This window comes from Lucilia cuprina, chromosome 5 (assembly GCF_022045245.1).
Source record: "Lucilia cuprina isolate Lc7/37 chromosome 5, ASM2204524v1, whole genome shotgun sequence".
Classification (NCBI taxonomy): domain Eukaryota; kingdom Metazoa; phylum Arthropoda; class Insecta; order Diptera; family Calliphoridae; genus Lucilia; species Lucilia cuprina.
Genome location: NC_060953.1, coordinates 53,886,982 through 53,914,799, shown reverse-complemented (window position 1 = coordinate 53,914,799; position 27,818 = coordinate 53,886,982). Strand labels below are relative to the sequence as shown.

At 29.7% G+C, this 27,818-nt stretch overlaps 1 protein-coding gene across 2 annotated transcripts in view; it reads left to right on the top strand.

Moving 5' to 3' along the window:
* LOC111679168 (sodium- and chloride-dependent GABA transporter 1) overlaps positions 1-27,818 on the top strand; it is an 81,976-nt gene that overhangs the window by 870 nt on the left and 53,288 nt on the right. The window contains exon 1 of one of the 2 annotated variants that reach the window (XM_046950960.1): positions 13,842-14,554. The exons of the other annotated variant lie outside the window; for it this stretch is intronic. The gene's annotated coding sequence lies outside the window, so the exon portion shown is untranslated. Of the gene's footprint in view, positions 1-13,841; positions 14,555-27,818 lie in introns of those variants that run through there. 2 annotated transcript variants of the gene reach the window in all.

Here is a 27,818-nt window from a genome sequence, read left to right as displayed (position 1 = left end):
GTCGAAAATATATTTCGTTCTTTTTTTGGTCTGAACAACAGAAATTTGCAAAATTCCTAACATTAGATCACACAAAGTTAAGTCTTGCAAATTTGTCACTAGATTGCATTTCTTGGTCTACTTTTGTTGTTTTCATTTTTTTTGCTATTGGATACAGGCAATTGTTTGTTTTTATAACTGCAGTTTTAAATATGCCTTTATTTTTTTACACTTATTTGCGGTGGTGGTTCCCTTAAACATGTTCAACCAGTTTTATTTTAGTGAATCGTTTCTACTGCACTCGTGCATTCAAATGAAGATCAATGTTTTTATTTTGGCGATCATTTAAGTTTAAACTTTTGTTTGCTTATTGTTTTCATTCTCTTTCTACTTATGTATGTGTGTGTGCATTTGTACATACAAATTTTAATTTAAGCTTTATTCCAGTTTTAAAAGGTTTTATTTTTATCAGTAAAAAAGTCAATGTATGCCCTTGTAGTCTGCCACCTTCTTCAAGTTCAATATATGATATTGACAAAAATCTGCTAAAACGAGTGAAGAAAATCTTCACCTTTGGGCCTGGAGGATTTCGTATGTATGTATATGTATTTGTTGATTTGGATAAAAAATATAATATAAAATATCAGTTCTAGTTCAGTTCTAGTTCAGTTCTAGTTCAGTTCTAGTTCAGTTCTAGTTCAGTTCTAGTTCAGTTCTAGTTCAGTTCTATTTCAGTTCTATTTCAGTTCTATTTCAGTTCTATTTCAGTTCTATTTCAGTTCTAGTTCAGTTCTAGTTCAGTTCTAGTTCAGTTCTAGTTCAGTTCTAGTTCAGTTCTAGTTCAGTTCTAGTTCAGTTCTAGTTCAGTTCTAGTTCAGTTCTAGTTCAGTTCTAGTTCAGTTCTAGTTCAGTTCTAGTTCAGTTCTAGTTCAGTTCTAGTTCAGTTCTATTTCAGTTCTAGGTTAATTTTTTTTTTCAATTCTAGTTCAGTTCTAGTTCAAATTATTTAAATCGAAATAGAAGTCTTTAATGAAGAATACAATGCAATTTATTTGATTAAATTAATTTATTATAAAAGATTTTTTGCAAATAAAAACAAATCGTCTAAAATTACGTGATCGTTTTTTGCAACGTCACTTGAATCGAAAGTTATAAACAATGAAAGAATGTTTAGAATTAAAAATGAATTCGAAATTTTGCAATTAATTTTACACGTATAAAATTTATAAATTATTTCGATGTCGAATAGGCAAAATGAAAAATTTTAAAGTAACATGTTTTGTATGAAATTTGAGACATGTTTTAAATGAAAAATTTTAATAGACAAACTGATGTCATGTAATTGTTGTGTAACTATTGTATAGTAATTTTTAAATGGTTATTGCAAAAAAAAAAAAAAAAATGTATTGAAAAATAATAAATGAATTTAAAATGTTAAAAACTTTTTGAGAGCAGTTGATGGATCCGTGTAAATTAAATTTTGAAAAAAAGTTTTTTTTAATTAATAAAATTAAAACCAGGCTATTTACATGACTTGCTGAAAAACTATGTTAATATTATAATGAAAGAAAAATTCATTAAATTTTATACAAAAAAAAAATCTCATGAAAATGCTTTCAGTAAAGATTAATATAAAATTAACTATATAAACGTATCTTCTTTATTTCCTATTAACAAGTAGCAAGTGAAATTTTCTTAATAATAAAAAAAAACAAAAAACTTTAAGATAAACTTAAACCTAGATATAAATCACTGTATATGTAAGTTTCTTAAATAGTTTCTATGAGCTGCTGTTTATGATGAATGTATGTTATTTTAGCATTAAAATAAATGTAATAGGAAAAACTTTATGGCCAAACTAGTATGTTGGAAAATTGAAGATGGTCAAACCCAATTATAAGATTACTACGCTACAGCAAGTATTTAACTATAAAATCATATATTTTAGAATAATTTTCGATGTCATGATTATTCTAGATCGACATATTTATCTTAAAAAAGCTAGCGATAGATGCCTTAAATTAGTATGGAACTTAGATGTGATACTAGCAGTTAGTTAGTTAGTTTGAAAGGATGATTTATACACATCAAATCCGAAGAAATACACTTAGGCCTTTATCGGACCTGTTGTGCGCTCCTTAATCACTGCCACAGGTGCGAATCAAACCCACCACTTCCGGTCTACCACACTAGAACACTAATCACTAACCAACCGGAGGCCACTAGCTGTGATACTTAGGTACTTAGGGTGCTATAGTTGAAACGAAAAGTCGACTTTTCGACTTTTTGTATTTAGTTAAAAGACGACTTTTCGACTTTTTGCATTTAGTTAAAACTCGACTTTTCGACTTTTTGCATTTAGTTATAAGTCGACTTTTCGACTTTTTGCATTATATGAAAAGTCGATTTTTCGACTATATGTATTTTATAAATAGTCCACTTTTCGACTTTTTCTGACTTTTTTTTCTACTTTTTCTACTTATCTCGACTTTTCGACTTTTTTAGACTTTTCGACTTTTTTCGACTTATCGATCTTTTTCGACTTTCTTCGACTTTTTTTCGACTTATCGAACTTTTTCGACTTATCGACCTTTTTCGACTTATTGAATTTTTTCGACTTTCTTCGACCTTTTTCGACTTTTCGACTATTTTCGACTTTTTCGACTTATTGATCTTTTTCGACTTATTGACTTTTTTCGACTTATCGACCTTTTTCGACTTATCGAATTTTTTCGACTTTCTTCGATTTTTTTCGACTTATCGACCTTTTTCGACTTATCGACCTTTTTCGACTTATCGACCTTTTTCGACTTATCGACCTTTTTCGACTATTTTCGACTTTTCGACTTTTTTCGACTTTTTGAATTTTTCCGACTTGTTTACTTTATCGACTTTTTTCAACTTTTTCCGACTTTTTCGACTTTTTCCGACTTTTCGACCTTTTCCGACTTTTCGACGTTTTCTTACTTTTCGACCTTGTCGACTTTTTTTGACTTTTTCCGACTTTTCGACTTCTTTCGACTTTTCGACCATTTCGACTTATATCGACATTTTTCACTTATCTCGACTTTTTCAAACTTTTCGACTTTTATTAATAAAGTCGACTTTTCGACTTTTTTCACAGACGATAGTTGAGTTATCTACTTTTTTGGAACAAAATAGTCGACTTCGACTTTTCGACTTTTTTCGACAAAAAGTCGATTGTTCGATTATTCGAAAGTCGATTTATAGAACCCTAGTGATACTAACAGAAGTTAATTATAAAAATTTCTTAAAGAGGACTTTAAATGTTTATATTTTTAACAATCTGTAATATGACAACTATACCGCTTCAATGAATCGGACTTTATTGACCAGATTTTATGTGTATTTTCTATCATAGCCTTAAAAAACAAAACATGTTAGTGTAAAAATTCTTAAGAAATCTTTTATATTAAGATTTTTCCTATTTCTGTTTTTTTTTTTTTAATTCTGCACTTAAAAACTCGTTCACGTTCTAAGACTGCAGCAGCAGGCGTTACTACTAGCTGTAATAATGATCTACTAAAAAAAAACTTGTAAAATACAAACTCTATCGTCTTAAACCGTTCACTAGTCTTAGAATTATTTCTACTTCTTCCTTCTGGCCAAACATTAACTAATGTTACCAAAACTTACAAACTCCAACAACTAAAGTATTCTTAAATACCATATACATACATGACTACATAAAAATAATTTCACAAAAAAAAACTAAAAGAATACGTAAAAAAGAAGCTACAATTAGAGTTGTAAGTCTTTGGCCACAAAAAAAATTCACGTAAAACTTATAAAAAATTTAAGAATAAAATACAGAAAAAAAAACTTGTATGGAAAGTGGTGCAATTAAAGAATAAATTCTTTTAAATTTTCTCGACATTAAAACTTGCAAATAGTACTCGTTTTGCATACGTTACTAATTCGCTTTTAAAAAGTTTATTTTTCTAAAAAAAGTTAAATGTTGAAAGCTGTGTTAATGGCTATTCAGCAAAAATCATTGCACTTAATTTATGTGGATTTTAAAGTTTTTGTAATTATTTAAAATTTATAGACATTTAAACATAATCTTCAGCGAATATAAGTTCTATTAATAGAGTTGTAAAGGTTGAAACAAGTTATAGTTTTTGTTCAGTTCAAGTTCTAGTTCAATTCTAGATTAGTTCTAGTACAGTTCTAGTTCAGTTCTAGTTCAGTTCTAGTTCAGTTCTAGTTCAGTTCTAGTTCAGTTCTAGTTCAGTTCTAGTTCAGTTCTAGTTCAGTTCTAGTTCAGTTCTAGTTCAGTTCTAGTTCAGTTCTAGTTCAGTTCTAGTTCAGTTCTAGTTCAGTTCTAGTTCAGTTCTACTTCAGTGCTGGTTCAGTTTTAGTTCTAGTTCAGTTCTACTTCAGCGCTGGTTCAGTTTTAGTTCTAGTTCAGTTCTAGTTCAGTTCTAGTTCAGTTCTAGTTCAGTTCTAGTTCAGTTCTAGTTCTAGTTCTAGTTCAGTTCTAGTTCAGTTCTAGTTCAGTTCTAGTTCAGTTCTAGTTCAGTTCTAGTTCAGTTCTAGTTCAGTTCTAGTTCAGTTCTAGTTCAGTTCTAGTTCAGTTCTAGTTCAGTTCTAGTTCAGTTCTAGTTCAGTTTTAGTTCAGTTCTAGTTCAGTTCTAGTTCAGCTTATTTCCAATCAGGTTATTAATAAATACCAAATAAAATAATTGTTCTTTTTGAAAGAAAATTTTTATCAGTAAATAAATAACTTCATTTTTTAATCTAACCGTCTTTTATCAGACTTGATCTGTTATATTTAGTAACCTATTTATAAATCCACAGTCTTAAATCAATCTGTGTTCATGAATTTCTTCACAACTTTTGTTGCTTGTATACAAACGTTTTTAGAACTAATCCAAAAAAGTGTGAAATACATAAAAACCATAAATCCTAAAAACAAAGAAAATAATCACACAACAATAATAATCGATCTCCATAAAACTATATAATTATTTAAAAAAGAAACAACAACAATATATCTGTTTGAAAATTACGCAAATTCAGTATGAAAGTAAATCGGAAATCCCCCAGATAATGAACAAGCACAACAGGTATGACGAATTGTTGGTATTAAAAACAATTAAATTCCTTAGAAAACAGATTTAACGTGTTTTTTGTTATAAATCAATGAAAGAAAATGTTAAAAAGACAAACAAAGGATTCATTATATGGTATTTGTTGTGTTCATATTATTTGAACAAATCACACGCATATACGGTTTTATTCGTACTGGATTTCCTCCTACAGTAAGCAACTATTGAGTCATACATACATACAAGTACATACAAACATTTTACTAAAATACTAAAAATAAATTTGTAATTAGATACAGGTAGAGAAAGGAAACACAAGAAAGGCAAGTAGCAAACAAGGAAGATTAAGTTCTAATGAACTTCTTTTAAAAACATTAATCATATTTAACTATATATCTATTAAGTAATACGAATTTGTATATTAGTGGTATTTGTCTTTAGTACACTACATTTTTAATTAGAATTGTCTTTTGATTTGTAATGAAAAAATCTAATGTTTAAGAATATACAGCCGATTTTTAGTTTTTTATATAAAAATATTATATTTAATTTTCGCTATATTTTTAATAAGAGCGTTATTTAAAGAACTTAACAAGAACTGAGCTAAAACTCAACTAGAAGTGAACTAGAAGTGAACTAGAACTGAACTAGAACTAAACTAGAACTGAACTAGAACTGAACTAGAACTAGAACTGAACTAGAACTGAACTAGAACTGAACTAGAACTGAACTAGAACTGAACTAGAATTGAACTAGAACTGAACTAGAACTGAACTAGAACTGAACTAGAACTGAACTAGAACTGAACTGGAACTGAACTAGAACTGACCTAGAACTGAACTAGAACTAGAACTGAACTAGAACGGTAATACGAACATTTAAATCGTTCTAAAGTTTAAATCTAAACGAAGTTAAAACGTTACAATTTAAAAAAAGATTTGGTTACTCCTATTTTCCTTCAAAATAAGTTTTTCTGGTCAATATTATTTGATCTAAGTGGATATTAAAATCAGCACCTCCTATAGGTTAGCACTTTGATTAAACGCTATTTTGCAACATTTTTTATAATTTCTTTTAATTACATCCGCATGCTGTGAGTAATTAGAGAATCTTTATTTTAATTTTGATTGCATCATTTATTTAAAATAAAAAACAAACAAAAGTTAATAAAAAACCTTATCAATAGCACAGGTGTATGCAAACGTACACGCTTCAAATCCTAAAACATGAAGAACATCTTAACCACAGCCAAACTATCAGTAGTGTTAAATCAAGAAAATATCGATGTTGCACAATGTGTTGCATACAACATAATGAAAAAAACAAGGTGTTTTTTAATTGCATCTCAATTATTTGCCCGTGTGCGATCGTCTATCTATTCAATAAATTTGTGTGTATTTTTGCGAATACATCATATAATTATTTTGTTTAAAATCAAGGTTAACATTAGTGTACATTATTTAGTATGTTTAAAAGTAAACGAAACTCTTAAATGAAAAAAATAATAATAAATAATTTTTGCACTAAAGCATTAAATACAAAAAAAAAACAAATGAAAATTTTAACATAATAATAACAGATTTGTTTGTGTAAATAATTTAAATATTTGTTAGTAGTATATTTTGTTTTTATAATATTAATCTTGGTTTACTGTTCATTCGTATGCACATTCACGTCTATTGAAATAAATATCTTCTTCATAAGTAAATAAATCGACAGTTAAGTATGTCTGTCTTTCAGTCTGTCAGTCACCTCATTCATCTTTTAATAAATCTCACGCTTATATTAGAAGATTGTTTTTATTTTTTCAGATTTTTTATATCTCTTTTGCGTTTTACATTTATCTATATTTGATACTTATTTGTTTTTATTTAATTATTAATATCCGCATATTTTTCAATATTACTACAATTTTATCACTGGGTCAAGATTTTTTTATATGATTTTTTACACATGTAGTTTCAGAAGTTATTAAGAGGGGAAGCTATTAAAAATATTATTATTGCCTTCATCATAGCGTTAAGAAAAGAGTCATAATAAAAAAGGAAGAGTGATATATTCGCCTAGGCCGATTCTTGTATACCCATCATCAAAACGTATACCTTTCTAAGGCTTTCTTAGGGGACTTTCGTTCGCATATAACTTGTTTATTTCTTTTATTTATTTCTAGAAATAAATTTTAATCTTTCTCTGAAGGGGACCTTATATGGAAGTAAAGGGCAATTTTGACCGATCTTCACAAAATTTGCTCACGAGATTTCGATTCGTATAAAGCATGTCTTTAAGACTTTCGATTTACTCGTATTTTTAAGGCATTAATCAGCATTAAAGTCATTTTCTTTAGGATGCCTTGTATGAGGGGTTAAGGCCAATTATGAACCAATCCTCATAAATTTTCTAAAGAGATTTGGGTTGCTATTAAAATCGTTTATATCGAATTTAAAGCAGTAATGAGTGTTTGAGGGGAATTTTGTAAAGATTTTGGGTCGTATATTGTCTATGTTTAATTTCATTGCTGTACTTTAAATTCTAAATTATATATGGTTAACGTAGACCGATATTTTCAATACCAAACAAACCTTATCTCTTTTTGTTGGTGTTGTTGTAACAGGTTGGCTGTAACTGGATGTTCTTCCCTGGGGAAAAAACTCCCGGTTGATACAGCTATTACTGAGTTGACAATCTTTGGCCGATTGGAGCATTGGGTCGTTCCGGAGCGGAAATCCAATTGTCATGAGAACGATCTCTTTTTGGTCGTACCCTATAGTGATTTCAACAGACATGGCTAGATCTTCTTAGAAATAAATAAGGACCCAGAATATAAAAAAAGTTTACGGGTCTATGATCAATATTTCGATATGTTACAAACGGATGAAGGGTATAGGGGCCTTAATCGGTTATAGAGTTCTACTTATGATTTCATACACACTGACTGGCCGAAAAACGAACATAGTTTAACCGACATCTCTATATATAAGGAGTCAGAACATATACATATATTTTATAGGTCGAAAATGACAAACGGAATGATAAACTTATATTTAACCTTCTCACGAAAGTGTAGGATATGAAAAGTGTTTAGTCCAGTATTTTCATGCCATGAACATCAAGAGTTTCTGATTCATATAACATATACTTCATTCATAAATATTTACTATTAAAAAGATCCCAATCTGAGACTGTTCTCAAGTTGTGTGTCAATTATTCTTGTTCCTGTCGCATTGAGCCAATTTTTAAAGGACGTGGCCTATAATTACGTTAGTGTTGCTGTTGTAGCAGCGACACGTGTGAAGTCCGTGTGGCTGGGTTGACAATCCTTGGTCGTTGTTCAATAAACTCCGAGTCGTTCCGGTGCGAAGAACCGATTGTCGTGGGAACGTATTACGTTAGTACTTAAGTTTTCTTATCTCAGGAAATCACATTATCTTTAGATCTTCTAATATGATAATTCTCGGCAACAATCCTTTACCATACTGATTTAGTTCTTTTAATTCGGCATCTAGGTACCTATAGACATATTTGAGAGATCAAAGAACGATCTTATTCAAACGGCAAGACTTTGTTTTTACTCCAACTGTAGTGCGGCTGGTATGAACAGAACATTACTTGAACATATCATGGCAATGGAGGGGATTTTATCGATAAATAGGTTACCGTAAATCCATCACGTTTCAACCCAATATACAACTATCCTTTACCACACTAATTGAGTTCTTTTGATTTGGCATCTAGGCACCTATAGACGTATTTAAGAGATCAAAGAACGATCTTATTCAAACGGCAAGACTTTGTTCTTAATCATACATACCATAGCTTAGCATCGAGCAAAATCCATCGCCCTTCAACCTAAAATACAACACCATTATCTGACACATTTATAGGGAAGAACATCCAATACTTTCACGGGTGGAGAGCTTTGCAATTCTATTCCAACATTTATTCTACACAGCCATTTTTCTGAGAGAACTTCCTGTATCGCATTATTTTGCTATCAACTCGTTTACAACTATTAGACCTACATATACTACTCTAAAGATTACTGTTAGCTGCAGCACCCATCTTATCTGGAGACATTTACACTTTTAGTACCAAACAATGTTGTTCTTTGGCCAATAAATCCAAGAATTGACTTTAAGGAATTTAGTCATTAGACTGAGTTTATAGTTCCGGTGAGAATAATGGTGTTGGTAGCGCCTCTATACCTTTATGAAGAAATTACTTAATGAACAATTGGTTATTAATCGAATAAATGAGTAGTTAGTTATTTGGTTTGGAAAAGAGGATGTACCTATATATGTACATCAAATCCGAGAAAATACACCTATGCCTCTATCGGGCCTGTTGTGCGCTTCTTTACCAGTGTCACGGGTGGTAATCGAACCCACTACCTCCGGTCTACCAGACCAGAACACTAACCACTAACCTACCGGTAACTTCCTTAGTTTATTATAGTAGAGTAGTAGTTTATTTATAGTAGAGTAGTTTGCAGAACACATATTAGATTCACTTGTATGGAAGATGCAGGTCTTTCAGGTTTTATTCTAAATTTCCACACAACTTGGCAACCAATGACATTAGTATATTAGCAAAGTTTGGGGGTTCGGTAAATTTGAACCCTCGCTATGGAATTGGTTAATATAATGTTATGGTATTGTTAATATAAGGATAGATAAATCCCTCGAATCTCTAGTTATCTAAAACTATATTTAATTATAGTTCTCGCTTGGAATCTTTTTTGAGGTGTGTATTGATATTTGTATGAGAAAGTAAATGGGTGGGTTAAGAACCCACGCAATAGACAGCAGTAGTAGAAATGTATATATATATTTTTAGCCTTATAATAAATAAAAATAAATTTTGAAGACGTTACGACATTTGTTTCCGTTTACCACATACAACCGGCAACCAACCGGCATTTTACTTAATGTTTGAATAAACAGACGTTATTTTTTTCGTATTGTTATTGTTGTTTTGACGATTAACTGTCTCTCCCTGTGTCTGTCTCATCGTTTGTCTATTCGTCTTTAGGTTTAACAACCGTCAGTTTACCAGTATTGTGGTAAACGTTTGCCCTTAACAAAAGAACAAACAAGACAAGACAAGAAAAAACTCAATTCAACTCCCATCCAGACATCATTTAACTGACGTTGCGTTTAAAAAAAAAAAAAACTTTGTTCTTACATGAAGAACATGCGAATACAATATAGAGTTTTGAAAATGATATGAACAAAACAAAAACAAATGAAGTTAAACGATAAAGAAAAGAAGAAGTATTAACGAAACCATGAAAGTGTAATGCGAGTGTTAATGAAATGAAACACAGTAGAAAAAACAAACAAAACAAAAGTTAAAACAAAAAAAAAAAAAAAAAAAACGAAGAATTAATTTAAAATTATTTAACCTATAACTTCAGCGATTGTGTGAGAAAATATAAAAACTCAGAGAAAGAAAACTGAGAATAATAGAATCTTATTTGTGAGTATTTGCAACAGAGTTGGAAAATTTGGTAAAGTTGTAGATAGTTTTTTAAGCGGGAAGTCCACTAGGGTTCTAGAGTTAAAACGAAAAGTCGACTTTTTGCATTTAGTTAAAAGTCGACTTTTTGTATTTTATGCAAAGTAAATTTTTCGACTTTTTTCATTAAGCTAAAGGTCGACTTTTAGACTTTTAGTATTTTTCCGACTTTTTAGACTTTTCGACTACTTATTTTTACTTTTTTCGAGTTTTTCCAAGTATTTAAGAGTTTTGACTTTTTTCCACTTTTTCTTTTTTTGTTAAATTTGAGATTACTCCGCCCCCTTAAAAAATCAAGGGATGGAAGATTTACTTGGCTGGTCCAAAAGGATAAAGCGCCATCAACAATTTCAATAATTTTAATATAAAGTTCCAAATATTTTATTACTCTATGGTCTAAGCCAATTAAACATAACCTTACTTGAGGTAAAAGGAAAGCACGAGGCTAATGTAGACAACACATAACTTTGAACAGTTATGTGAAGTAATACACTACACCAGTGCGAGATAGACGTAAAACTGTCGAAAGCCAGGCAACAAACACAAGCCTGAACGCGTTTAAGAAATAACCACGATGACGCGAGAGTTGTTCTGCAACTCAAACCTGAATTACGATTCTTTTTTCCACTTTTTTAAATGTTGACTATTTCCGACTTTTTTAGACTTTTCGACTACTTTTTTTCGTGTTTTTCCGTCTTCCGAGTTTTTGATTTTTTTCAACTTTTTTAAAATGTTCGACTATTTTTGACTTTTTTCTACTATTTTCGTGTTTTCGACTATTTTTTACTTTTTTCAAGTTTTCTGATTATTTTAGAGTTTTTGACTTTTTTCAACTTTTTTTAAATTTTCGACTTTTTTTTGACATTTTTTCCACTATTTCCGAATTTTATTTACAAAGTCGACTTTTCGACTTTTTTCATTGACGATAGTCAAGTTATCGACTTTTTTGGAACAAAATATTCGACTTCGACTTTTTTCTGAAAAAAGTCGATTGTTCGATTATTCGAAAGTCGATTTATAGAACCTTAGTCCACACTATGCATTACGGGCTTTTCATACCTACTTCGCATTTTACGCTTCTTTCAGGAAAGAAAGTCTCAAGTCATATAAAATGTCAAAATCAGCCGACATGTTCGTGCGCGGCTTGTGACGCTTATAAATGAAGAAAGTAGATCTACTTTAAGCATTCTATGCGTCAAGACATTCTACGCTTTTGTACTTGTAACTTTCAGCATACAAATACATTGATTTTACTTTTTTGACAGACGCGTATGATGCGAGAAAGCGTAAAACGCGTGGTGTGGATCTCCACATTTCGATGATTAATTATTGACATATTTCTTCTACGACTCGATAGTTTAAATCTCCAAATTCTAGAATACTGACTGTTTATTGAAATACGTTTTCCAAAATTTTGCTTGTCGATACAAATTCGGTAAATCTTCATTATGTCATACTTGATGGACTCATTAAATATCGTATGGACTGTTATTGCAGACGATTTTTTGGACGAGATAGAACTCAGAAGATTCTCTATTACCACTTACACAATTTCCTAGGAAAATTATTTTTACTCTTTTGCCTTTTGATGCAAATTCGTTAAATCTTCATTAAGTCATACTTAGTGGACTTATTATGGACTGTTATGGCAGACGTTTTTTTGGACGAGCAAGAACTCAGAAGATCCTTTACTACCACTTACACAATTTCCTAGGAAAATTATCTTTACTCTTTTGCCTTTCGATACAAATTCGTCAAGTTTTCATTAAGTCATACTTAATGGACTTGTTAAACATCGTATGGACTGTTATTGCAGACGTTTTTTTTTGGACGAGCAAGAACTCAGAAGATCCTCTATTACCACTTACACAATTTCCTAGGAAAATTACCTTTACTCTTATGCCTTTTGATACAAATTCAGTAAGTCTTCATTAAGTCATACTTAGTGGACTTATTAAACATCGTATGGACTATTATTGCAGACGTTTTTTTGGACGTGCAAGAACGCAGAAGATCCTCTATTACCACTTACACAATTTCCTAGGAAAATTATCTTTACTCTTTGGCCAATTGATACATGGGAATAAAAGTTTCTTTAAAACTTAAAATACTTTTTTAATTTTTTTGGCACTTATTATCGAAAATGCATCAAATAAAAGATGTAGCTACTAAAGTACTCTATAATTTTAGTAGCTGTTTCTATTCAATATTATCAGACAAAATGTTAAAATAGTTGAAATCCTGTGACTATGTTAGACGCTCCTATAAGATTATTCGCTGAGTTCGAAATTTACTTCATATTTTCTCCATCACATCTGGAATCTGAGATATTATGTCCTGATTTTTGAGAAATCGCAATTTTTGTCCCTTTTCGAGACTTATAACTTTATAACATCATATGGGTACCAGCCCACTCGGTTGTAGTCGGTAACGAAAGAGCGAATGTAATAGCTTTAAAGGGAAGGGAGCTCAAGGCAGTTAAACTGACGAACGCAAAACCATTTGACGCAACAAAAGCTGAACTAAAAATATGGGTGAGAGAATCCCATAAGACCTCTTGGAATAATGAAACAGTGGGTAGAACCACAAAAATCCTACGGAGGACCAAGTCTGAAGTTAGTATGATAGTACGTATTCTGAGTGGACAAACTCAGCACATTTATACAAAATTGGACGTTCAGATTCAGACGTATGTAGAGCATGTGGAGAGGACAGTGAAACTCTGGAGCACTTTCTTCCAAGTATCTTGGAAGTGATGTTATTCCAGAAATAACATTCCTGACTAATACTGATTGGAAGATTCTTAGGAATTACGTTTAAGGAACTGAGTCTCTGAACACTGAAAAATAATTTATTCAGTTCCTTTTTTTCATGATAAAGAGCGCACAACAGGCCCGATTGTGGCCTAGGTGCATTTCTTCGGATTTGATGTAGTATACATTGTGCTATCAACCTAACCTAAGTACCTTGAGATCCAAAAAAGTACTCTCTGAAATATTTTTTGATACTGAAACAAAATCTCTTTTTCCATCCCTGGTTGCAATAAATACTAACTTGTATTCTCTTCCTCTTTATCACTTTTATTTCTCTTACTCTTACTCAATTAATATTTCATTCATTGTTCTCTTCACTATAACATTTATCGTTCATTAAGTGGCTCACAAGCAGGTAGTTTTTTTCTCAGGAATTTAACTTGTGTTTAGGTATGTGTGTGTGTATGCAGTAGTTTTCATCAGGGGCTTGTTGTTTTGCAGGTGATGTTGCTGGAAATTTGTCGACTTGTTTTCAGTTCTATTTCTGAAACGGTTTTGAGAAATGCAAAAAAATTGTATAACCGGTAGAAAAAATATTCAAGAAAAATATAATTGATTGAAGAAAAACTATTAGAAATAAATAGGCATAGATGTAAATACAACATGTGCGAATAACGTAATACGAGTAAATAATAATTAATAGTGAATAACTTTGTTTAAAATACAAACATCCAAAATCGCATAAATACAAAAAACATATCTTACATAAAGAATATCGGTTTCCAGGAATACGCCAAATTGTATTGAGCAACAAAATCTTAAAGTGCCTCCTTCTTCTTCATTTCAATAGATTGTTTGTGAATTCAAGAAATAATTGTGAAATATTTTAAGAAAACAAAAGAAAGAATGAATAAAGTGATTATCATGAAATTTAATAAATAAAACAAAAGCAAAGAATACAAAATTAAATTTAAATTGAATAAGTAAAAAAAAATTAAAGAATAATATAATTTCATAAAGCTATAAAAATGCAAAACAAATTTAATTTAACTGCTGAAATCTTATAAAAGAATGTGTTAACCAATTGTTTTGAAAATTTTTGAGAAAATAAAATTTTATTATTCTTTTGGAATATTCATAACGTGCACTTCATTTGTAGTTGTGGATTTAAATTGCAGTAAACCAGTATTTCGCTTAAAACGATTCAATTTTAGTTGAACCAACCAAAAATAATATGTAAGTTTGATATGTTCAATAAATATGTACATATGTTTGTCTGTCTGTATCATTTCTATAAAAAAAAATAAAATTGGTTCACGATTTAGGAACTTTTTTTCTGTTAAAGGGGCGATCAAGTTTTTATTCCATTATTCATGTTCTTAGCAAAGAGTACCAGTTCAATACATAATATTTGGTTAAAAAAGCAGACAAAGGCAAGACTCAGATGAATATATCTAAGTCCTTGTTAAAATTTTAAACATGTTTGCTCTTGCTTAGCGGATAGTCACATAGAAGGAGCAACACCATTAACATAAATAGCTCCAGACTTCAGTATATAAGCCTGCAAGAACGTTATAAAAAAGTCCAGAGAGACGTCTGCAAGAGGTAATTAACTTTTCAGCCAAGACTGTTGTTGATGGTCAACGCTTCAAGATTTAATTCTCAGATTCTTCTCCTGACCTTAGTCATGGCTAACATTTCAAACAGAAATCTGATGAAGATCAAAACTTCAATATAAACATAGAAAATGCTACGTATAGTAGCATTTTTAGTAGACTGAGATAACAGTATCCCGAAAGACTGTGTGTTCAGTCTAAGCTTCTCTTGAAGGTGCAGTCTAAACTTATCTTGAAGGTATTTAGGTGGGGAACGTCCGATCATATATTCTGCAACTTTTGGTAGCCTTAAGTGAGTTTTTTTGTTTTGACTTGTATGAGGCCTGGAGTACTAGAGAGCCTTTAATAGTTAAACAAGATCGTGATCAATGTGATCTGGTTTATATCGACTTTCACCAGAATGGATCTTATATATAGGTCTTATATATAGATAGATATTATCATATATAGGTCTTATATATAGATAGATATTATCTATATATAAGACCTAATTCTAATTTTTATTAGATATTAGAGAAATAACTCTCAGCATTATGCTGTCGCTTAGGGTTCAAAATTATCTATTTGACCTCTGTTGGTCTTTGCAAAAGTCTTCCTGTCTATAATGGAAAAGTGATCGAAATTTGCAGATTTTATATAATCTGGTACTATTTTTGTCGGACGACTTCTTTGAGAAATATATACTCTGAATAATAAACTCCCAAGAAGTTCCTATACCTAAATCATGCAAAAGGGAACAAAATTAAATCATTGATTAAAGATAAGATTGTTCTATAAAAAGATCAGCGATTTAAGTTAGATTTAGACCAACGATTAAAGCTAAATTTATAATAAACAAATGCTATGAATTTAAGTTTAATGTAATCTACGTTTAAGGCTAAATGTGATCTGTATATAGTCTAGCGATTAAAGTTGAATTGGACGTACAATAACTTAAGTTAAAAGTTAAGACTCTATAAAAGCTATTGCAGAAACTCAATAGGACTTACATTTGAAGCTAAAGTTATATTTGTTCGATTTACAATCGATGTCGTAATGTTTAAAACGAACTACGACATACTACGATACAACCTTACAACACCGTTTGTGAATTGGACAATTATATACAAATAAATTGGAGCTAAAGCCAGCTACTGAAGTTAACTACAATGTTAACTATTTATAGTGTTTCAAGACCAATCATTAAATCTAAATTAGGAGTACGATTTAAACCTAAAATAGAATGTATAAAACCAAGAGATTGTTTTTTGTTTTGGACCTACTATAATATCGGTAGTTTAAGAGTTTAAAACGCAGCGATTGAAGGTAAATTAAATCTGCGATTGAATCTAAAGTTTTAAACGTTTGAAAATTACCGAATCTAACTAAATTAAGAGTACGATTTGAGCTTAAGTGAGACTGTTTAAAACCCAACGATTGCAGTTAAATTGGACCTGCAATTGAAACTAAAGTTAGATTGTATAAAGAAGTCGATTGAAGTTAAATATGAAATACGTTTTAAGCTAAAGTTAGACTCTATACAATCCAGCGGTTCCGGCTAATTTAGATCTACAATTATGGCGAAATTTAAGGAATATAAAACCCAGAGACTGTCCAATGATTGAATCTAAATTGGGAGTACGATTTAAGCTATAGCGATTAAAGCTAAATTGGGTCTACTATTATATCGGAAGTTAAAGTGTATAAATCGCAGTGATTGAATCTAACTATTTAGATTCTATAAAGGAAATCGATTGAAATTAAAGGACCTACAATTGATGCTAAAGTTAGACTGTCTAAAATTTTTAGGATTTTTACTCATATCTCCGTTATTTTTGGACCGATTTTGCTGATTTGAAATAGGCATCTTCTCGAAAGTATGTCTAAAAGAATTATTGAAGATTCGGATCTCGTCGATATCTGGGGTCCGCTAAAAACTGATTTCAACAATCAGACAGACATGGCTCAATCGACTCCGCTTTCTATAAGGATCCAGAATATATATATACTTTCAGATTTAATCTTTAATCTTAAAGCTAGAATATAAACATATAAAAACCAGTTAGTTGAGCAATTTAAAAAATTTTTGAGTATTTTTTTCATAAAAATTTTTTAATATCTTAGATATTGGTATTTGAAGAGGTTTTACGTACTTAGTAATCTCTTTACAATTTCACTAGTATTACGTCGATTAAGATTTCTTTTCATCACAGACTTACTATTCATTAAAATCCATTCTTTTTTAGTTTGCATTATATGAACATTAAAAAGAAAGTATTTTTTTTTAATTTATCTACATTTTAATAGTGTTATTTATAAATAAAATATTAAAAGTTAACAAAAGTATTTGTTAAATATTTTTATTATATCGATTTTATTTTTTTTTCTTCTTTAAACAATAAACATTTTTGAATAGGTTTGCAAATTATTGGAAAATTTAAATAATAATAAAAAAAAGTAAAATACTTAATAATATTGTATTGTAAGTGAAATTAAATTGTGAACAAAATTTTATGTTTTTTTCCAAACATATTTAAATTTAAAAAAAAAGATTTCTTATTTTATTAATAATAAATATAACATTTTAAATGTTTTTTTTAATCAACTGATTTCTAAAAAATAATATTTTATTTATGAGTAATACTTTTAGTAGAAAAACACTTTTTCTGCTAACAAATTGTTGAAGAAAATTGTTCAGCTCTAATAATTTTTTAAATAAAAATTTCAACAAGATAAATCATTGCGGGAAATCTTATTAGAATTTTATAAATTATTATTTATAGTTTTTTTTTGTTTAAGAAAGATGTTTTATAAAATTTTTAATTAATTGTCTTGTCACATTTGCTTCTTCTTTTTATTTTCTTTAAAGCGAAGGGTGTCTGTCATCTGTCAAATGTCAAGCTGTTTAAATAATTCATTAGTGCAAAAAAATAATAATTATAATAATTCTATTTATGCATAAAATTTTCTTCTTTTTGACATTAATATTTAAAGCTTTAGGAAATTATTGTAAAAAAAACCAACAAAATTTTAATTAAATTAATAAAAATTACAATTAACTGGGAACGAATGAATTTATTTTTATAAAAATGTTTCTCAGACTGACATTTGTACTTTGTTTTTTTTTATTTTTATCTTGATATTCTATTACTAGACATTTTTCTTATTATATCTTGTTAAATAGAATTTTATTAAAATGTTTAAAAATCTTTAATATTTTTTTTCACTTTTTGACATCTTAATTAAAAGTTAGCGGGTCAAGTTTAAATTTTTATTTATTTTTTATTTTTGTAAAAAAAAAATTACAATTATTTATATGGTGCGAAATAAAGTTTGTTATGAAAATTATTTCAATTCGAAACAATAGCAATAAAATTGCACGCTATTTTAATGTAATTTGTTAGTAAATGCATCATCATGTGCAGTTAACACTGAGAGAATTTTTATTAATTTAAAAAAAAAATATTACAATATTTTCAAAAAAATTTCTTTCTATTTAAAAAAGTTTACAACTATTTGCTTCTAACGTTACTTTTTTATAATTGTTTAATATTCTTAAATTATGCCTAAAATTTCTTTCAGTGTATATATAATTAATTGCCACAGCTTCTGTGAACAATTTTTTTTCTGCAGTATTATTACTACTTATTTTTTTATTATATAATACAATTTTTCATTCTAACAATAAACATTCAACGGATGTTTTTAACATGAATAAAACAAAATTTTAGTTTTCTAATTAAGGTGCTAATATTCGTTACACTAGGGGCGGAAGGAGATGTGAATTAAAATAAAAAATATTAGTTAGAAAAATAACTTTAAATTACTTATTTTAAATTACGCACTTAAAATTACTACAAAGCTGTGACCTCTCTAAGTCACGCACCCCATAAAGATCTTCTTAGAAAGGTTAAAAGAGAGAGAGACTTAATAATGATCTACAATAAAAGCTAAATCTTAACTTTATAAGATCTACGATGGAAGCTAAAAATTGTGTGATTAACTAAAGTTCTAACTCAAGTTGAACCCATATATATAATTAAAGGAATATTTTGACTTTAAAGAAAAAATTGTATAAGAACCAGCAATTGTAAGACAACTGGGTCTCAGACTGAAACTTAAAAGAACTTTTACACGATCACACTTAACTTACACACGTAAAGTCTAATGAAAGCGTTAAAATAAATACCATCTGTATAAACAAAAAGATATTAAAAGTCGTTTTAATTTTGTATTTAAACAAAGTTTGATGAAAACAGCTGTTTCCCTTTTACTTGATATAATTACATTTCTTCTTTTGAATCATTAAAAAAAATGAGAGAGAGAGAGAGAGAGAGAGAGAGAGAGAGAGAGAGAGAGAGTAATAGGATCTGAGATACAAGCCGCTGCAAGAAATGCGGCGGCGGTACAACCATTTTCAGTCGGTGGCTTATTACAAAAAAATATGTACCATGATCTATAGTTGAAATTATATATGAACCAGCAATTGTAACACAATGGATCGCAGAGATCAGATCAGAGATACAAGTAGCTACAAAAAATTATACCTTTTCGTTTACTAAGTGTTTTATCGTGAAAAAATTCTCCTGTTGTGAAATTTTTTGATATAATTTTGTAAACAATGAACAGCTGTTCCATACAATATCAACTATTGTGAATGAATTGTTCCCAACTAATTTACGATAGCAATTTTCCCTTCGAGGGATATACAAACTTCAAGAGAACAAAATTTTCATTTCTATTGGCGATAGGGGTGATTTAAATGAATCTCTGTATAATTGTCGGTTAAATAGAACCCTGTCTCTATATAAGTTTTTTTTTCTGCAGAAAATGGACATTCTTATAGTTGTTTTCACTATTTTTTGGCAACTCTTTAAAAGTCGAAGTCGACTATTTTGTTCCAAAAAAAGTCGATAACTCGACTATCGTCTGTGAAAAAAGTCGAAAAAAGTCGGAAAAAGTCGAAAAACGTCGAAAAGTCGGAAACTCAAAAATTGTGGAAAGAAGTCAAAAATAGTCGATGATTTTAAAAAAGTGGAAAAAAAGTCAAAAATTCTAAAATAGTCGGAAAAATTAGAAAAAGTCAAAAAATAGACGGAAAAAAGTCAAAAAGTCGTAAAATAGGTAACTTCGTTCAAATTGGTTAAATTATTTCCATTCTTTAGCAGCGGCAACGTTTAAGCCGGCTAAAGCTTTTGTCCCGAAAGAAGTTGTCGGCGACGCGGCTTGCAAATTATTACCAGCGGCCAGTCGACAGTAACTGAAGCTACATTTGAACTGTCTGAAGATCAAAGATTAAAACTAAAATAAAGCTACAATTAAAGCTAAAATAGAATCATGATTAAAGCAAAAGTTAAACAGTACACATTTCAGCGATTAAAACTAAATAGAACCTATTGGCTTAAGCTAAAGCTAGACCGTTAAATAAAATGTGTTTAACAAAAAAATTTGCTAAGTTCGATTGAAGTCAATGATTAAGGCTGAATTTGGATGTATAATTATAGCTAAAGGTACATAGAACCCAGTCTAGTAACACAAGATAAATTAGACTTACGAATAAAGCAAATATTCGACTACTATCATAAAGCCAAGTGATTGAGCAAAGCTTTAACCTATGATTAAAGCTAAAGTTCAGCTTAATAAGTGTATAATTTGGAGCTAAATTATCTGATATCTGATAAAAGCTAAATTGGGCTATACCTTTGATTTAGGCTAAAGTTTAACTGGATAAAGTCCAGCGATCGATGATAAACTGTATCTAGGATTAGAGCTACAGTTCAGCTGTGAAGATCTGCAATAAAAGCTAAAGAAGACATACAAATAAACTTATAGTTCGATTTTTTAAAGTCCAGCATTTGAAGCTAAATTGTATTAACGCGATTTAAGTTAGAGTTGGACTGTTATAAAATTAGCGAATGAAGCTAAATTTAAACTACGATTGAATGTTAAATGTAACTGTATAAAGACCGCCGATTAGATACGACTGAGTTTCACATGTAGCTTAAAATTTATTTAAGCCTTAGATACATATTACTATATGGAAGACCTATGATTGTTGTAGAGTTCGACCTACAAAAATGGGAATATATAAGAACCTACGATTACAGTTAAAGTTCGATTACTTATTCAAATACGATTACAGATATAGTTCTATTACTTACATACTTTCCAATGACTACTACTTACCGCCTGTATTACTTAGAAGTACTAAAGTAATGACTTTCTTATAATCTGCTATAGAAGTATTTTATTTTCGGCTTTGTTTGTATATTTTATTTAACTGTAAAGTCTCTGGTTATTTGTAAGATGAATTGTAAGTACTTCTTAAACTCCTTATTTCTAAGCGATCTTGAAAGTACTTGCCTTGTAATAAAGAAGTAGTATAAAGAGGTTTTAAACTCATTACTTTTCAATGCAAGTTTTTCCTGGTGGAACACTAAAGGGTCTAAGATTAAAGCTTAAGTGACTTAAGAGACTCCGTTTATCGGTTAAAGCTAAAGTATAACTAAAAATTAGACCCTTATTACGATAAAAACTTAAGTAGGACAACATTATGCCTAACAATTATGTTAAGGATTATTTATCATTATTCAAACCGCTTTACTGGTAATCAGATTAATATTTAAATAAAAACCCAACTTACAAGAATAGTTGAAAAATTTGCTCTATAAACTTGTGGCTAATAGACGCCAACATACTAGTGTACGAATATGATAAAATTGCTATGAAAATGGTCTAAAAGAAAAACATTTCATTAATAATCATCATTAGTTTTATGCACGGTTGCACTTGGACTTGTTTATAACTCTTTCTTTACTTTTTTTCTGCTCTTCTTTGAGTTTTTCAGCAGAAACGTCAGTTGTTTGGGATCTAAAGTCGTTTATTATTGTGTTTCATTATACTTTATTTAGAGGCGAGAGTGTTGAACATTATTTTGGCTAAAGAATATATAAAAATATATATTAAACTAGAAAAGAAGAAGAAGCTTATTAAGTTTTATGTTTTCTTTTGGTTAATATAAAGGGTGTTACCAAAAGAGTTATCCAAACTGATCAAACGCACTCTCATTTCTATAATATTTGTTTATAGATATCACTCTCTTGTTGGCTAAAGATTTCCTTAAGAAGTCAGTTGTTATTCTCTTGCTAGCTTGTCTTCTTCGTTAGCTCAAGATTTCCTGTCAAAGTTAATTCCCTGGTAGCTTAAGATTTCTTTTAAGACGCCTTCACACGAACACACAAATAATACGTTTTGTCATAATTTTGTTTACAAGATTGCCAGTATCACACATTGAGAGAAAATACGAATTGAAAACAAGCCGATGTAAAATGATCAGCGGGGCCGGCGGCTGATATAGAAAATATCGGCGGCGGGTAAATTGTCGGCTCAATTTAACTTTTTCTTCAGAAATTGACCTATAAGCGTTAATTATATTAAAAATTATCTGTATAATAGTCTGTTATATATAAAGCTGTCTCTATATAAGTTTTTTTCTGCAGAAAATGGACATTGTTATAGTAGTTTTCAATATTTTAATATTAGCACAATATTTTGTGGCAATTCTTTTCTATTTGTCATAAGAATTCAAATTCGTGGCAACTCCGTTCAAATTGGTTAAATTATCCAATCTATATTAGCGGCTACGTTTAAGTAGGGTTCTATAAATTAATTTTGGAATAATAGAACAATCGACTTTTTGTCGAAAAAAGTCGAAAATTCGAAGTCGACGATTTTGTTCTAAAAAAGTCGATGATTCGACTATCGTCTGTGGAAAAAAAGTCGATAAGTCGAAAAAGGTCGATAAGTCGAAAAGTCGTAAAAAGTCGAAAAAATTCGGAAAAAGTCGAAAAAAGTCGGAAAAAGTCGAAAACTCGAAAATTGTAGAAACAAGTCAAAAATAGTCGAAAATTTTAAATAAGTGAAAAAAAAGTCAAAAACTCTAACATAGTCGGAAAAAACTCGAAAAAAAGGCAAAAAATAGTCGGAAAAAGTCGAAAGAAGTCAAAAATAGTCAAAAAGTCGAAAAAATCGATAAGTCAAAAAAGTCGAAAAAATTCGGAAAAAGTAGAAAACACGAAAATTGTAGAAACAAGTCAAAAATAGTCGAAAATTTTAAAAAAGTGGAAAAAAATTTCAAAAAATTTCGGAAAACCTCGAAAAAAGTAAAAAAATAGTCGGAAAAAAGTAGAAAGAAGTCGAAAATAGTCAAAAAGTCGAAAGAATCGAAAAGCCGAAAAAAGTCGAAAAGTCGACTATTTAAAAAAATACTTATAGTTGAAAATATTACCGGCGGCCAGCTGATTTGAACAGACTCGACTTGTATCTATGATCGAAAATTTAACAGTCGTATAATTCTCTTCATTTTTTGAAATGATTGAAAAAACAAGCCAGACGCTTTAAAACAGTGATGTATTTTTATGTAAACATACATAAAAAAGTGAAACAGCTGTTTTCATCTTACTTTGTTATTGTTTTATACCAATCATGTAAACACCAAAATATAAATCATAAGACTTTTATTCTACTTTTTATTATACGGATGGAATGTAATTTTCCTTTTTAATTCTACTTTACATACGTAAAGTGTGAAGGGCCCTTAAGACGTCTTCCTCTTTAGCATAGGATTATATAAAGTAATCACTCTCTCGCTAGTTCAAGATTTCTTAAAAAAAGACACTCTCTCTCTCTCTAGCTTAAGATTTCTGATGGAAATGGAAGTTAATCACCCCTATCGCCAATAGAAGTGAAAATTTTGTTTCCTTCAAATTTTCATGAATTGTTAAGAACAATTCATTCACAATAGTTTGTTGTGTAAGGAACAGCTATTCCACGTTTACAAAAATCCATCAACAAATTTCAACAGGAGAATTTTTTTTCACGTGAAATGATGATAGACGATAGTGGTGAATATCTTTTACATGATCTAGAGTGGACCTTAAACATACTCTCTCGATAGCTTAATATTTCGCATAGAAATCACGTTTTTATTTCTATAGAAGTAAATCTATCGAAAGCTTAAGATTTTCTTAAACAATTTTTTTTCTGAAAACTCTTCCTATTGCCCCACCCTTTATACTACAATATTCACATTAAAAACAAAACATATGTACTAGTATCTGCTGGTTGGTTTTCCAAAAGAAGTTACAAACAAAAAATTTTGACTTCTACTGTCACTTTAAAATTTCAGTATAAAAAAAAAAGGTCTAGTGTAATTTCAGCAGTTATCCAATTGAACAAGTTTAAGAAAGAACAAACAAAAAAACTATGTTACACTCGGTTAAGTTTAGACTCTTTTTTTAGGGGTTAAATAAGGTCAGTAAGTGTGGTAAGCGTTTCATAAAAAGAAAAATTCTTGGAAAGTTTCTGGCAGACATTGACAAATTCATAATTTTATGAATTTATATAGACTGAAAGGTGTATGACTGTTAATTTGTGTCTTATTAAAAGTTAAAACATTAATAAATAAAATTACAAGAGAAGCAGTTTTTACGGAACGTTCTAATTATGACAGGTTATTGTGTTATTATTTGATATGAGTATTAAGAAATAAATGGGTTTAAGACTAAAATGGGAGCTGCAATTAAAATTAAAATTGGACCACCAAAAAGAACTACTTAATGATCCCAAGTTTGACTGTTGTAAATTTGCAAATTGCAGATAATGTTGGGCTGCGGAAGGCCCTGCGATTGAAAATAAAATTAAACTACAAATAAGCATTTAATTGCTGCTAAAGTTGTACAACAGAAGGGTCTGAAATTGGACTCAAGTTGTACTATAAACTTTCGATTACAGCCATAGTTGGACTGCAAAAAAGACCCAAAAATTTACAAAATATGCGCGATTCAAGCTAAAGTTGGATTGAAACTAAAATGTATAAAATATGCTCGATTGAAACTAAAGTTGTACTTCTGCGAATAAAGTTACGGCTGAACTACAAACAAGACCTCATAAAAGACCTAAAATGGAAGCAAATATTGGATGACAAAAAATCCTAGAATTTAAGATAATCTTGGACTACGAAAGTACTAAGGATTGAAGCTAAAACTGCTCTACATGAAGGCCTGCGAAAAAAGCTTACGGTTGAACTATAAAGTGCGACTCCGATTGAAGTAGAAGTTGGACTACTTGCACTACAGAATGAAGCTAAGCTTAAGAAGCTAAGATTGAACTGCAAAGAAGACCTCCTATTAAAGCAGGGACTAAATAAAGACCTGGTATAGGAGATATACTTGGACTACAATTAAGCCTAAACTTGGATCACAAAAAAGCCTATGATGGAAGCAAAAGTTGTGCAACATTAAGATCTATAAATGAAGCTAAGGTTGAACTTTAAAAAAGATCTTCAATTGAAGTAAACCAACGATTAAAATTAAACTGGAACCATTAAAAAGACCTGAAATTGAAGCATAAGTTGGACTACTTGCACTACAGAAAGACTCACAATTTAAGCTAAAGTTGTGCTACATTAAGACCTGAAAATGAAGCTAAGGTTGAACTGTAAAGAAGACTTCCAATAGAAGCATATACAATATAAAGACCTGGTATAAAAAGGCTTCAAGTTTCACAGCAAAAGATGTCTGTGAATGAAGCTACGGTTGATCTTTAAAAATGACCTCCATTGGAAACAGAAGTTATACTACAAATAGGTCAACGATATAAGCTTAGCTGTGACCATATAAAGACCTAAAATGAAAGATAAACTTGGACTACAAAATCGGCTTACGATTGAAGCTAAAGTTGTACAACATTAAGACCTGATAAGATTAAATTACAAAGAAGCCCTCCGATTGAAGCAGAAGTTGGATTCTAAGCACTCCTCTATAAAAATCCAACTATTAAAAATAAAGTTGGACTAAAAAAAAACGAAGCTAACGTTGTTCTATGTTAAGACCTGCGAACTGAAGTTGAACTATAAAGCTTAGCTTCAATCGAAACATAAGTTGAACTGTAGAAAGAACAACGATTGAAGCTTTCCTAGACTATATCAAAACATAGAGTGAATGCTAAAGTTGGGCTACAAAAAGTCCTACAACATGTACTACAAAAATATTTTTAATTGAAGCTTAAGTTGTACTACATTGAGAACTACAAATGAAGCTAAGGTTTAACTACAACGAAGACCTTCAACTGAAGCAGAAGTTGGACCAACTGTTGACGCTAAACTAAGACTATATAAAAACTTAATATGAAAGCTGAAGTTAGACTATACAAATAACTACAATTGACGACAACTAAAACGAAGACCTACAATTGAAGCAGAAGTTGGACCAACTGTTGACCATAAAGTAAGACTATATAAAAACTTAATATGAAAGCTAAAGTTAGACTATACAAATAACTATAATTGAAGCTAAACTTAAAGACTTTACGATTGAAGTCTGAGTTGTGCTAAGACCTGAACTATAAAGATCTCGAATTGTAACAAAAGTTGGACCAAAAATAGACCAACTGTTGAAGATCTATAGCATCAATGCACCATATCAGTTCTCCTTTTTTTTGTCCAGTAGTCCCTTGATATAGAGTGTAAGAATTTCCGGGAGCGTCAAAATATTTGCAAAAGACTCAAAATTCCAACTAAGCGTCACAATTTTCTAGACGAAAACAATACAATCTTCTTTCTTTTTATCAAAAAAATAATGATGATATGTTTAAATGAGTGCGTACATATCTTATCATATCAACTGATTCTGGTGTAATTAATGTCAAACAAATAAATTATTTCATTTTATTTTTTCTTTTATAAAGTAGAAAAGAACAACACGAATTGTTCTGTATTTTTTTATCATAAAACACAAATGTGTTTACAATTTATTCTCTTTTTTTATCAACGTGGGCTGACATAACGTACATTCACTTCTTGGGAAAATAAAAAAAAATAAATTCTTTGCAATTTGTAAAACAATAAATTTCAAATTCATTTTAGTTAAAAATTAAAATAAAAACCATTAAAAACTATTTAAACTAAATGTTTTGTTAGCAAATTTGGTCACTGTTAATTGCTTAAAAATTTTTAAAGTTTATGTTTTTTTAATTTTTAATCTGGTTTTTTAAATGGCTGCCTAATATGGGTTTGGCGTCTCTAAAATTTAAACTATTATCATAAACCTAAAAATTTAGAATATTTTAATATTATTTTTTTTTTTACTAAATTTAAGGAAATAAAAGTCAATTTATTTAATTTTATTTTTTAGATTTGTCAATGTCTATGAGCTATTAATAAAATGAAAATATTAATATCCAACATCTGTTTTATTTTATTTTAAAAAAGCAACTGTTTAAATAATATTTTAATTGTTTAAATATAAAACAATTGTGTTTTTCTTTTAAATAAAACAAACAAAAACCTTGTAGTACTTTTGAACCTTAAGTAATGATTAAAAACACTCATTATTTTTATAAATATTTTTTTGATAAATAATTATAAACCCATTAAATTGTTTCAAATTATAATTAACAACATAAAAGTACATCAGTAGATTGATATAAAGTCCATCATTACTTTTAACAGAAAGAAAGAGAGAGAGAGAAGAAAAATATTTTATACTATAATATTTTTAGGCAACAACTGTGTAAGATTTTAAGAACATATTTTGCCTAAAAACGAGTTTCATTAAATCGGCTTACATGAAACCCAAAATCTGAAACTAAAAAATGATAGAACTAGAGTTCACTGTATTTATATGGACCATGAACTAAATTTTAAACTACTTAGTCTTCAAGTTTGGACTAGACTGTAGACTAGTCTATAGACTATACTATAGACTAGACTATAAACTAGACTATGGACTAGACTATAAACTAGACTATGGACTAGACTATAGACTAGACTATAGACTAGACTATAGACTAGACTATAAACTAGACTATAGACTAGACTATAGACTAGACTATAGACTAGACTATAG